This window comes from Grammomys surdaster, unplaced genomic scaffold (genome assembly GCF_004785775.1).
Source record: "Grammomys surdaster isolate TR1022 unplaced genomic scaffold, NIH_TR_1.0 62, whole genome shotgun sequence".
NCBI lineage: Eukaryota > Metazoa > Chordata > Mammalia > Rodentia > Muridae > Grammomys > Grammomys surdaster.
Window position 1 is genome coordinate 15,633,415 of NW_021604564.1, and position 12,620 is coordinate 15,646,034.

Genomic DNA, 12,620 nt, shown 5'->3' on the forward strand with positions numbered 1-12,620 from the left:
ATTAAATATGGTCAAAAATATTTGAATAAAATATTTATTGAAAACATATATGCTCTTTGTGGAAAATCTAATAATAACAAATAATCATTAAGGTTATATGACTTTGTCTACACTCCTATTGAGAACTTTTGAAAAGGTGAAGCAATATATAATATGTGCATGTATGTAAAATCAAAAGGCACATGTGAAATCTATCACTCAGCCTAACTTGCCTAAAATGTAGATCTCACGCAATCAATAGCTGTTGAATGTGGAAAACAGAAACATACATCAAGAATAGAATACTTCCCCACCACAAAGATAAAAAAAATATTGGAAAAATAACTATAGCTGAACACCAAAACTCTTTATTAGCATGGTGGAATTATCGGTGGTTATTTTTGGACTGTGACTTTCCTTGTACTACTATTTTCTTATATACATGGACTTTTTGGGGTTTTGTGGTGGTTAAATTATAGTGTGTGTGCGTGTGTCTTTGTGTATGTGGGTCTTTGTGTGTATGTATGTGTGTGTGTATGTGTGTTTGTGCATGCTTATGTCACAGTATACAAATTGGCCCTGAACTTTCAGTAATTCTTTTGCCTCTGTCACATAACTGCTGAGATTAAAGGCCAGTGGCATTATAGTATATTTTAATTAAAATCATAAGTATAATAAGCATATGATTTAGGACCATGTCCCATTATAATATAAATACTTTTAAGTTGTTGTAGGTAATACCATGGTGGGCTCTAATTTTGAATTTACTCCTTCTGTAAACATCAGGGAATTCTGATTCATGACCTATTTCTTCTGCTTCTTCAATAGTTCAACCCCAAATATTATTGTAGATGAAAGAAAACTATGAGAAATAATCTCTATGATGAAGTCATGGAGATGCTTGAGATATGACTACTGTTTCTACACTGTTCCTGTTATAGATTTTCTTATGTGCAATTATATCCGATACCCTAGTAGACGGTTTCTAGAAAAGCCACATCAGAGCCTAGAGACTCAAGGAGACCCAGGCCTGCTATCACTGACTGATTTATTCAGAATACTATGTGGAAATCCAAACTATCTATATTGAGGTGGTGCTATAAAGAGTGAAGAGCATGTAGCAGTGGTTGCATTGTAGTTCAACTTGGTGAACCAATGAGCTTTTCCTAGAGTTTCTTATAGGAAGATGGGTGGAGTGTTATTTACAAGAGCAGGGTAAACTCATAAAGTAGGTGCGTTACTAAAACACTCACCCAGATTTGGTGAGTACACAGGAACTTGTATTCTGCCATAGCTTCCCTTTCTGGGGTAAGTAGTATGTGTGTGTGTGTGTGTGTGTGTGTGTGTGTGTGTGTGTGTGTGATCTCCCTAGGAAAAGTTTGTCATAAAACACCTATATGTGGTGTTGGTCAACCAGGCCCTAATTCACAAACAAGATGATTATTTTGTTGTATAAAAGATACCTATTTTGCCACATGTCACAAATCACATATGTGGCTGGAAGAGTGTATGTATCACACTATAGCTGCCCAGCAAACATGAGTGGAATTAAGAGAAGAGGGAAGAGAGTCAGGTCCATAGAGCTAGGGAAGGAGGCAGAGTAGAAGGGGATTATGGGGAATCAGAGAGAATGGAAAGGGGAGGGGGAAAACAAATGGAGAAGGAAGAAAAGGAGGAGGAGAAGGGGAAATGAGAGAGAAGGGAACTAGGAAAGGGAGAGGAAGTGGGAGAGTAGAGATGGAAGAAGACAGGGAAAGGATGAATAGGATTTGAGGGAAGAAAGATGTCTTTACATAAAATCTAGCCTCTCTTTAAGACTTGTGTAATTCTAAGCATGTATGGTTCTTTGGATCACCATCTGTGGGAGAGAAATGGAAATCATAGGTGAGTTATCTCTAATAACTAAGCTCTAATAATGTATAATAATAATAAATAATACATAAATAAATAATACATAAATAAAATAAAAAAATAAAATAAATAATAATAAATAAAATAAATAAAATAAAATAAAATAAAAAATAAGTAATCTCTAATTAATATAACAGATGCAATAGACAGCAAGCTCTAAGTCTTGGGAACTCTAGTCAGTGAGGCTTTCTAGGTAGAGGATTAATTCACTCTTGTGCCAAATATCATAATTTTAACGATGAACATATAGAAAATAAGTCTTTCTGATGAGAATTCACTACTAGGCAAAAAGATGAAATTTCATTTCTTTCATCATGAAAATGAGAGGTCATAGATGTGTTTATTTATTTTACTCTACTGAAACATTAAAAAGTTCATTGTGTTTAATTTATATGAAGCCTTCTTTTGTATATCTCTATAGGAATATTCTGCTATTAATTGGTTTTGTTGTTTTGTTTAGTGAGAGAGTGTTATACATTCCAGACTGGCATCCATGTAGACACATACTGGAGGATAGCCCTGAACTTCTGATCCTCTTGCCTCAACTACCAAAGTACTAGAATTCCCAATATGTACAATGATACTGGGATCATTCCCTTCCTTCAATGTTGGTTTAGTAACTACTAGTACTCCCTGATGAATCTCACCACAGTTACACTGTCCTCCTGGTTTGATGGGTATAGTTCAAAGTTCAAAAACTTACATGTCCATCTATTGAAACACCCAACTTCTTTAAAAGTAGAAACATTTATGATTATTTGGTAGCTGTGAGTTGTGCTCTAGAGAGATATTTGGTGGTTATCATAGACAAGATAACTGGATACCCATTTTGACACCTACATGCTGTTTCCCCCTGGAAGCTGAAGATTTTCACAACTAGCTATGGTTTCATGTGACTGCTATCCTTGATTGTCACATTGACATACTAAGCAAGAACGAATGTTAGAGTCTTGGCTGAGGTATTGCCTTCATCAGATTCACCCATGAACATGTCTATGAGGCATTTTCTTGATTACTAATCGATGGAAGACAGCCTATCTCATTATAAGTTACTCCAACCCTGGGAAGGTAGGCCTGCTTGGGTTTAGAAGGAAGTTGAAAAAGCAGAAACAGGAGCAAGCCAGTAAGCAGCACTCCTCCACAGTCTCTGCTTCAGTCCCTGTCCTCTGGTTCCTTCCCTGAGTACCTGCATTGGTTTCCTTTGATGATGTACTATAACTTATAAACCGAAATAATCTACTTCCTCCCCATTGTGTTTTTGGTCAGTGTTTTATCATAGCAACAGAAATCACAATAAAACTTTGTAATCCAGTGGCAGTTTTCAGCTTCTAAACAAAAAACTGTGAAGGTTTTCAGGAGAGACTCATAACTTGGGTGCTGCCCCAGCCCACTCACAGAACTGTTTGCAGAAGTAGATGCAATGCTTGAGGATGCAAAAGCCTTCTTGAAACTACACATGAGAAGTCTGAAGTGAAAGTGATCTTCCCTGGAAGTTGGAGTGTGAATTCAAAGAGCCTGTGTGCTTGAAGGCATTCTAAGGTACATCTCACCCTGATGACTTACCACTGAAGACAAATACATCCAGTTGCTTCAGCTACTCTAGCTATTTGCAGCTGAGCAGTTTGTGTTAAACAGCCCTGAGTATTCATACTTTATTTCTCGAGCATTAGATACCACTGAAATTGTTTTGACTTTAAATATCCCTAAGAAGACTTCAGAATTGTAAGACAAGTTCAAGATCACTTCAAAACTGCCCAGGAGACTTTCCTATAAAGAGGGAGATGTGTGTATTTTAAAGCGCTACCTCAGTGTTCACACAAAGACTGAGTCACAAGAAATTGAAAGTCCCAGGGCAGCCTGCTTGGACCAAGCTTGTTCTTATAACAAAAGCACGTGTTCCTGTTCTTTTAACATTTCAAAAGTCAAACTAACAAATAAAATTTTTTTGGTTTCAAACTGAATGTGGGAATATTTTAGAAATTCCTTCTTCTATGTATTTTAAGCCACAATTCATCCACCTTGGAAAAAAATTATCAGTAAGTATCAAAAAAAAAAAAAAACCACAGATCCACTTGTCAGCAGTCAAGAGTATAAGGAATCGAGGCAAGTGGCAGAAAGTCTGACAATGAATTTAATAACTAACAATTTGGTGCAAAATTGAAATCAAATGCATTCCATCTACAGGATGTTTAGCATTGATTTTTCCCTCTTCCATTTCAATAATAAGATGTTAAAAATTCTGCGTGAAATAACTGTAGACACTGGAGAGCTCATCTGTGAGATTTTAATTTTAAGAGTTCATGTAAATGAAACGAAACAGAAATGTTTATGTCAGCGTCTCTTCACTTTGCATTTTCTTAGCCGATCAACCAAGATGCAAGGGGAGACCATGTATGCTTTTGGAGCTGAAACTCTGTGTCAAATGTCTCATTCTATTTATCAATGAAAACCCAGTCAGAGGCTGAGGTTATACCTCAGTCAGTAAAGCTTTGCTTTGTAAGGATGAGGATCCAAATTTCATGCTCAGAATCCATGTATAAATGTAGGTGCAGTAGCACAGGCTTGAAATTCAAAAGCGTGAAGACTATAAGGAGACACAGACAGTTCCCTGAGCTTGGTGACCAGCTAGTCCGCTTATTTCGTGAAGATCCAAGACAATGAGATTGTCCCAAACAAAAAGTTGGAAGATTTCTTGGAGAATGACACTTGAGGCTGCCCTCTGGCCCCTACATACATGGGCTCACACTTGCATACCATTCCCCTAAAATCATACACGCTCCGCCACCAGTATGCACAAATAAGACAATCTAGTCTAGAGAAGTGTTGATTAATTGGATAAATAAAATAATTCCTTCACCCTTCAGTCTGACCATCTGGAATGGGTGAAATGGGTGAACTTTTCTTACCAAGTCACATTAACAAACCTGGCTCATTCAGGCATCAAACTTTGAATTAAAACTTTGAATTAAAAATTATAATTTCCTTGACTTTTATTTTTTCTGGCCTTTTAATTTAGTATGAACAACAGATAAATCACAACATCACATGATAAACTTTAATCACTCACAAAAATCCTTTGAGGTTTAGATCGCTAATTGACAGAACTTAATAGGGCTTTCTAATGGAATGACCTAATGGATAAATATAAACCAATCAAGTCGAGGATCACCAAGAATAAAAAGAAAATGGCAACAAAATCATCAGAATTGGACACCATTAGAAGAACAAGGGGGCTGAAAAAGCAAAACATAAGAAAGACTAAATTGACTCAGCAGAATGTGTTTGTGTGTGTTTATGCGTACATATATGAACAATAATGATCAAAGAAAAAAGAGAACATAATTTTGAGAGGAAGCTTGGGAGAGGAGTATAGAATGCATTTGAAAAGTGTAAGGAAAGAGGGAAATAATCTAACCATATTTTAATTAAAGACAGATACCATTTAAACAATATAAACATCAAAATTAGTCATTGAAAACACATACTTAGAAGCCACAAAAATCTAAAACCAAATTCTTACCTTACCATGTAAAAACTATAGTCTTTAAGGAAGACAATTAAGTGTCTTAGTGTTCAGTTTCTCTTTTTAAAAAGCCTATCAAGATGGGAAGATACCCACCTACACGTACAGCCTGTTTGCCTCCCAGGAGGAGGTCCTCTGTAATCAAACACACAGGTGAGAATCTCTCCCTAATACCCACGCCAGCTGGGCCAGCTGACATGGGACCCACTTCACCCACCTCCACCCTCTAAGTTCTACCTTTCTGTCTGCTTTCTACCTGGCCCAGATAACCACCCACATTTATAGCCTTTGTGTCACCCAGGAGGCCTGCAGCAACCAGGGACTCAGGTAGCCTGCTCTAACCAGAGACACAAGAGGCCCACCCTAACCAAAGACAGCATTGCCTGCCACCAAGGGGACTAGATGGGCTCTACCTGCCTCTACGGAGGTCTGTTCTAGTCAGAAACAATCAGGCCAGTTAACACCAGAGATGACCAGATAACAAGAGGTAAGGGCAAGCATAAGCTACAGAATTTAATGCAATTGGTACCATAAGAACCCAGTTCTCCCATCACAGCAACCCTTGAATAGCCTAACAAGCCTGAAAAACAAGATAATTACCTAAAATCCCATCTCTTCAAGATGATAGAAGCCTTTCAGAAGGAAATATGTTTCAACATTAATGGTCTCAATCCCACAATTAAAAGACTAGGTACATAAACAAGACCCAGTATTTTGTGGCATACAAGAAACACACCTCAGTGAGAAAGACAAACACTAATTTTAATGAGTAAAAGGCTAGAAAAAAGTTTTCCAAGGAAATAGTCCAAAGAAACAGGCTGGGGTTGCCATTCTAATATCCAATAAAATAGGCTTTCAACCAAACGTTATCAAACAAGATAAGGAGAAACACTTATATTCATCAAAGAAAAAAATCCACCAAGAAGGCTCAGTTCTGAACATCTGTGCCCCAAATGCAAGGCACCCACATTCATAAAACAATGTTACTAAAGCTCAAAATACACATTAAACCTCACACAATAATAGTGGGAGACTTCAACACCCCACTCTCATCAACTGACAGATCATGGAAACAGGAACTAAACAGAGACACAGTGAAAGTAATAGAAGTTATAAACCAAATGATTTAATAGATATCTATAGAAAATTTCACCCCAAAACAAGAGAATATACCTACTTCTCAGCACCTCATCAAATCTTGTCCAAAATTGACCATATAATTGGACATAAAACAATCCTCAACAGATACAATTGAGATTGAAATAATCGCATGCATTCTATCAGTTCATCACGGTCTAAGGCTAGACTTCAATAACAACAAAAACAATAGAAAGTCCACATACTAAACCCTATCAATGATAACTTGGTCAGTGAAGAAATAAAGAAATAAATCAAGGGCTTTATAGAATTCAATGAAAATGAAGACACATCATACCCAAACTTATGGAGCAGAGTTATAAGAGAAAAATATCTAGCACTAAGTACCTTCATAAAGAATTGGAGAGATCCCATGCAAGCAACTTAACAGCACAGGTGAAAGCTCTAGAACTGAAAGAGGCAAATACACTGAAGAGGAGAAGACAACAGGAAATAGTCAAATTCAGAGCTGAAATCAACCAGGTAGGAACAAAGAGAACTATACAAAGAATTACCAAAACCAAGATCTTGTTCTTTAAGGAAATGAACAAGAGATATAAACCTTTAGCCAAACTAACTAAAGGGAACAAACACAGTATCCAAATTAACAAAATCAGAAATGAAAAGGAAGACATAGCAACAGAAACTGAGGAAATTCAATATATCATCAGAACTTACTAGAAAAGCCTATACTCTACAAAACTGGAAAATCTAGATGAAATGGCTGGCTTTTTAGACAGGGCGGGTAAACAGTCCCATATTCCCTAGCAAAATAGAAGAAGTCATTAAAAACCTCCCAATCAAAAAAAGGCTAGGGCCAGATAGCTTTAATGCAGAATTCCACCAGACCTTCAGACAAGAGCTGATACCAACACTTCTCAAACAAGTCCATATAATAGAAACAGAAATAGAAATTAGAAACACTGCCGAATTCATTCTATGAAGCCACAGTTACTCTGATACCTAAACCACACAAAGACCCAATAAAAATAGAGAAATTCAGTCCAAACTCGTTTATGAATTTCCATGTAAAAATACTGAATAAAATTCTTGCAAACCTAACCCAAAACATATCAAAACCATCATTCACCACAATCAAATAGGTTTTATCCCAGGGATGCAGGGATGGTTCAACATAATAAATCAATCAACATATACACTATATAAACAAACTCAAGGACAAAAGCCACATGTTCATCTCAATAGATGCTGAAAAAGCCTCCAACAAAATACAGCACCCCTTCATGTTAAAAGTCTTGAAGAGTTCAGGAATTCATGACACATACCTAGATGTAATAAAAACAACAGACAACATCAAATTAAATGGAAGGAAACTAGAAGCAATCCCACTAAAATCTGGGACAAGACAAGGTTGCCTATTTTCTTCCTATCTATTAAATATAGTACTCAAAGTTCTATCCACAGCAATTAGACCACAAAGGGAGATTGAGGGAATATAAATTCAAAAGGAAGGAGTCAAGGTATCCCTATTTGCAGGTAATATGACAGTATACATAAGCAATCTACGACATTTTACCAGAGAACTCCTACAGCTATTAAACAACTTCAGCAGTGGCAGGATATACACTTAACTCAAGGAAATAAGTAGCCTTCCATTACACAAATGATAAACAGTTTGAGAAAGAAATTAGGGAAACAACACCCTTCAAAATAGCCACAAATAATATAACAAAATATCTTGGTGTAACTCTTAACAAACAAGTAAAAGATTTGTATAACAAGAACTTCAAATCCCTGAAAAAAAATCTATGACCTCAGAAGATGGAAAGGTCTCCCAGGCTCCTGGATTTGTAGGATTTGTAGTGAAAATGATCATCTTACAATATACAATATACAGATTCAATGTAATCCCCATCAATATCCCAATATAATTTTTCACAGATGTGGAAAAAGCAATTTTCAACTTCATATGGAAATAAAAACCCAGGATAGCCACAATAATTCTTAACAATAAAAGAATATCCTGGGGAATCACCATCTCTGGCCTCAAGTTATACTACAAAGCATTAGTGATTAAAAGCTGCTTGGTATTGGTTCATAAACAGACAGGTCTATCAATGGAATAGAATTGAAGATCCAGAAGTAAACTCACATACCTGTAGACATTTGATCTTTGTCAAAGAAGCCAAAAACATACAGTAGAAAAAAAAGCATCTTTAATAAATGGTGCTGGTTAAACTGGCAGTATGTAAGTAGGAGAATGAAAATACATTCTTATGTATCACTCTGCACAAAGGTCAAGTCTAAGTGGATCAAGGACCTCACATAAAATCAGAAACATTAAATCTAATTGAAAAGAAAGTAGGAAGAAGCCTTGAACTTATTGGCACAGGGGGAAATTGCCTAAACAACACCAATGGCGCAGGATCTAAGATCAACAATTGATAAAAGAGACCCCAGGAAACTGAAAACCTTCTGTAAAGCAAAGGACACCATCAATAGGACAAACTGACAACCTAAAGATTAGGAAAAAATCTCTTCACTAGTCCTACATTCTAAAGAGGGCTAAAATCCAAAATATATAAAGAACTCAAGATGATAACCTCCAAAAACCCAAATAACCCTGTTAAAAATTGTGATGCAGAACGAAACAAAGAATTCTCAACTGAGGAATATCAAATGGCTGAGAAGCACCTAAAGAAATGTTCAAAGTCCTTATTGATCAGAAAAACCACCCTGAGATTCCACTTTACACCAATCAGAATGGCTAAGATCAAAATCTGAGGTAACAGCACATGTTGGTGAAAATGTGGAAAAAGAGGAACACTCCTCCATTGCTGCTGATATTGCAAGCTGGTACAACCACTCTTGAAATCAATCAATCTGGTGATTCCTCAGAAAACTGGAAATAGTTTCACCTGAAGACCCAGCTTTACCACTCTTGGGCATATACGCAAAATATGCTCCACCATACCACAAGGATGCATGCTCCACCATGTTCATAGCAGCCTTATTTATAATTGCCAGAAGCTGGAAACAACCCAGATGTCCCTCAATGGAAGAATGTATAGAGAAAATGTGGTAAATTTACAGAATGGAATTCTATTCAGTTATTATAAATTAGGACATCATGAATTTTGAGGTCAAGTGGATATACCTAGAAAGTATCATCCTGAGTGAGGTAACTCAGACCCAAAATTTTATATATATATATATATATATACTCAAGATGATAACCTCCAAAAACCCAAATAACCCTGTTAAAAAATATATATTTTTATTATATATAACATATATAACATAATATATATAACATACATATACATATATATATATATGTTGTATATACTCATTGATTAATGAATATTATCCAAAAAGTAAATAATAGCTAGGATAAAATCCACAGACTCTAAGAAGTATAACAAGTAGAAAGGTCCAAGTAATGATGTTTCAATTCCACTTAGAAGGGGGAAGGAAATAATCACAGGAGGCATAGGGAGGTAGGGACCTGGGTGTGAGGTGGGGAGGTGTCAGAGGCAGCCCTTATACACTGAAGGCCTAAAATCAGCCAAAGGCCTAAAATCAGCAATAGGCCTGACATACATGTCTGCTAACACAAAGTCTTGGGTCTCTGTGGAAAAACACTGAAACAGATGCCTAGAAGCTATTGTAAACAAGCAGCTTTGGTGGAAAATTGCCAGGCTGAATATACATAGACCTTGTAGATAGGTAGCCTTGGTGGATAGTACCAACTGAGATAAGGACAAGTGAATCATAGGCGGAATCATAGTGATCTGTCCCCCTGAATCTTCACCTAGCTGACACTGACACTCTGTTCTGGAAGATATCTGTACTCCCCCTGAACACCTACACTCCTGTGTCATCCCCTTCCCCACATCCTGCCTCTATGTGCATATAACCTCTGTGTGAAAAAAGTAAAATTGGCTATTTGATCAGACTACAGACAGATCGCCATTTTTCGTCTTTGCCAGTCCCCCCCCCCCCCCCGCGCTCTCTTTCAGGTGACCTCCTCGGACCTCTGTTTAATTCCCTGCTGGACAGGACATTTTGGTGCCCAACGTGGGGCTCGAACCCATGACCCCGAGATTAAGAGTCTCATGCTCTACCAACTGAGCTAGCTGGAGGGACCAGGGACAAGTATGGGTGGGGACATTAAAGAAACCCAGAGTGCCAAGAGAATGAATGGAATTAAACAGCCTCAGGGGGTGGAAATTGGGGAGGGAAGTCTCTAGAAATTTTCAGAGATCCAGGAGGTGAGACCCTCTAATGCCTCAATGGGAGTAACCTTAGCCAAAATGCCCAACATTGGGGAGAGTGAACTCAAAGAGTCCAACTCCAGTAGATAGACAGGGCCTCAAGCAGAGTGACAGGGTTACTAACCCACAGTCAAAATTTCTGACCCAAAACTGTTCCTGTCTAAAAGAATTACAGGGGCAAAAATAGAAAAGGGACTTAAGGAAAAACGGTCCAGTGACCAGTACAACTTGAGATCCGTCTCATAGGAAATCACCAAGGCCTGACACTATTGCTGATGCTATGGTGTGCTTACAGATGGGTGCCTGGCATGACTGTCCTCTGAGAGGTCCTTCCAGCATCTGACTGAGACAGAAACATAAACTTATATCTAACCATTGGACTGAAGTCAGGGATCCCTATGGTTGACTTAAGGGAACGATTGTAGAAGCTGGAGGGGAGAGCAAGCCCATAAAACGACTAGCAATCTCGAATAAACAAGACCCCAGTGAGCCCCCTGAGACTGAGTCACCAACCAGGAGTATACACTGGCCAATTGAAGGTTCTTGGCACAAAGATAGCAGAAGTCTATCTGGTCAGGTTTTAGTGGGAGAAGTTGTGCTTAATCTTCTAGAGACTTTGGGCCCCAGGAGAGGGCACCCTCTGAGAGTAAAGGGGAGGAGGAATGGAATGAGGAACTGTGGGAAAGAAAACGGAGGGGTGCAACAACTGGAATGTAAGTAAATAAACTCAAAGGTATTGTGGGACCGTGAAAAGTATAGCTTGCTTTCTGGTAGAACACTGGCTAGAAATGTCCAGAGACCCTGTGAGGGATGGCATACATTTCACCATGTTCCCAGACCCCAGGCTCCTGACACATGGCCAAGACCTCCATTGATCAGTGCCTTTCAGTCACATAGGGCAACACCCATACCAGCCCCTCCACAGGTAGATGCTACAGGGTCAGCCTCAAGAGATTTCCATATTAATAAGATAGCTGAAGGCCAGAGGGCATAGCCAATTAAGCATTCCTTCTTAGAACCTCCTCCCTCCCTATTTAACTCAAGTCTGCCCTGAGGGGTTTTTTTGGGGGGGGTACAGCTAGATTCACCCACTTTCCACCATGACAACAAACCTTTTAAACCATGGACTTCTTCATGTCTTTGGGGCCCCGCTGTGGGGAACTGTGGAGAAGGCCTTTGACTATCGAGCCACTGTTTAATCTTACACTGAGGACTTTTCTATGGTCCAGCTACAGAGACCACCAAATCAAGCAAGCCAGCCTTGATCCAGCCAAGTGAGTGCCATACTAAGAGTCTCTACCCAAGGGGAGCCGCAGGGGCTTCCCTCCCCGTTATTCTTCTCGGCTGTGGACTGGTCCAGCCCATATGCCCCCACGTCTCTGTTCTTCTGCGGCTCTCAGCAGCATCTGGGGGCCAAAGAACAGAGACCACCAGCCTCCAGGTCAGCCACCTCATCCCAGAGACCCCCACTCAAAAGCCCTGCCCCTGAGGGACCTCAGACTGAGTGAGATTTCCCCGGGCCTGGCGTCTGCCCAGTGCCTCGTGGAGTGAATTCAGTCAACTTCCCGCTTCTGCTCCCTGGAGCTGTGGGAGCCCTGGCTGCAGCCGACTGGGGCAGCAGACACTCAGGAACCACAACTCCAACCAATAGAACCCACACATGTGAGCTAATCGCCCCACAAGGTATTTTGATAGGACTAGATAAGGGAAGTATCTTAGAAGCATCTACTTCAATTTCTGGCACAAAGTACGTACTCAATAAATACTTGATATGGTTGAGACTTTTAAAATATCAAAAAATAGCTTATATATTGAAGGCTTGGTCCCCACCT

At 38.8% G+C, this 12,620-nt stretch overlaps 1 protein-coding gene and 1 non-coding gene across 2 annotated transcripts in view; both read right to left on the reverse strand.

Moving 5' to 3' along the window:
* The window catches only part of LOC114617084 (EGF-like and EMI domain-containing protein 1), a 572,239-nt gene that overhangs the window by 204,316 nt on the left and 355,303 nt on the right, over nt 1-12,620 (reverse strand). The window lies entirely within an intron of this gene.
* Nucleotides 10,584-10,656, reverse strand: Trnak-cuu. Its single transcript has one exon. It is a non-coding gene; the product is annotated as a tRNA-Lys (tRNA).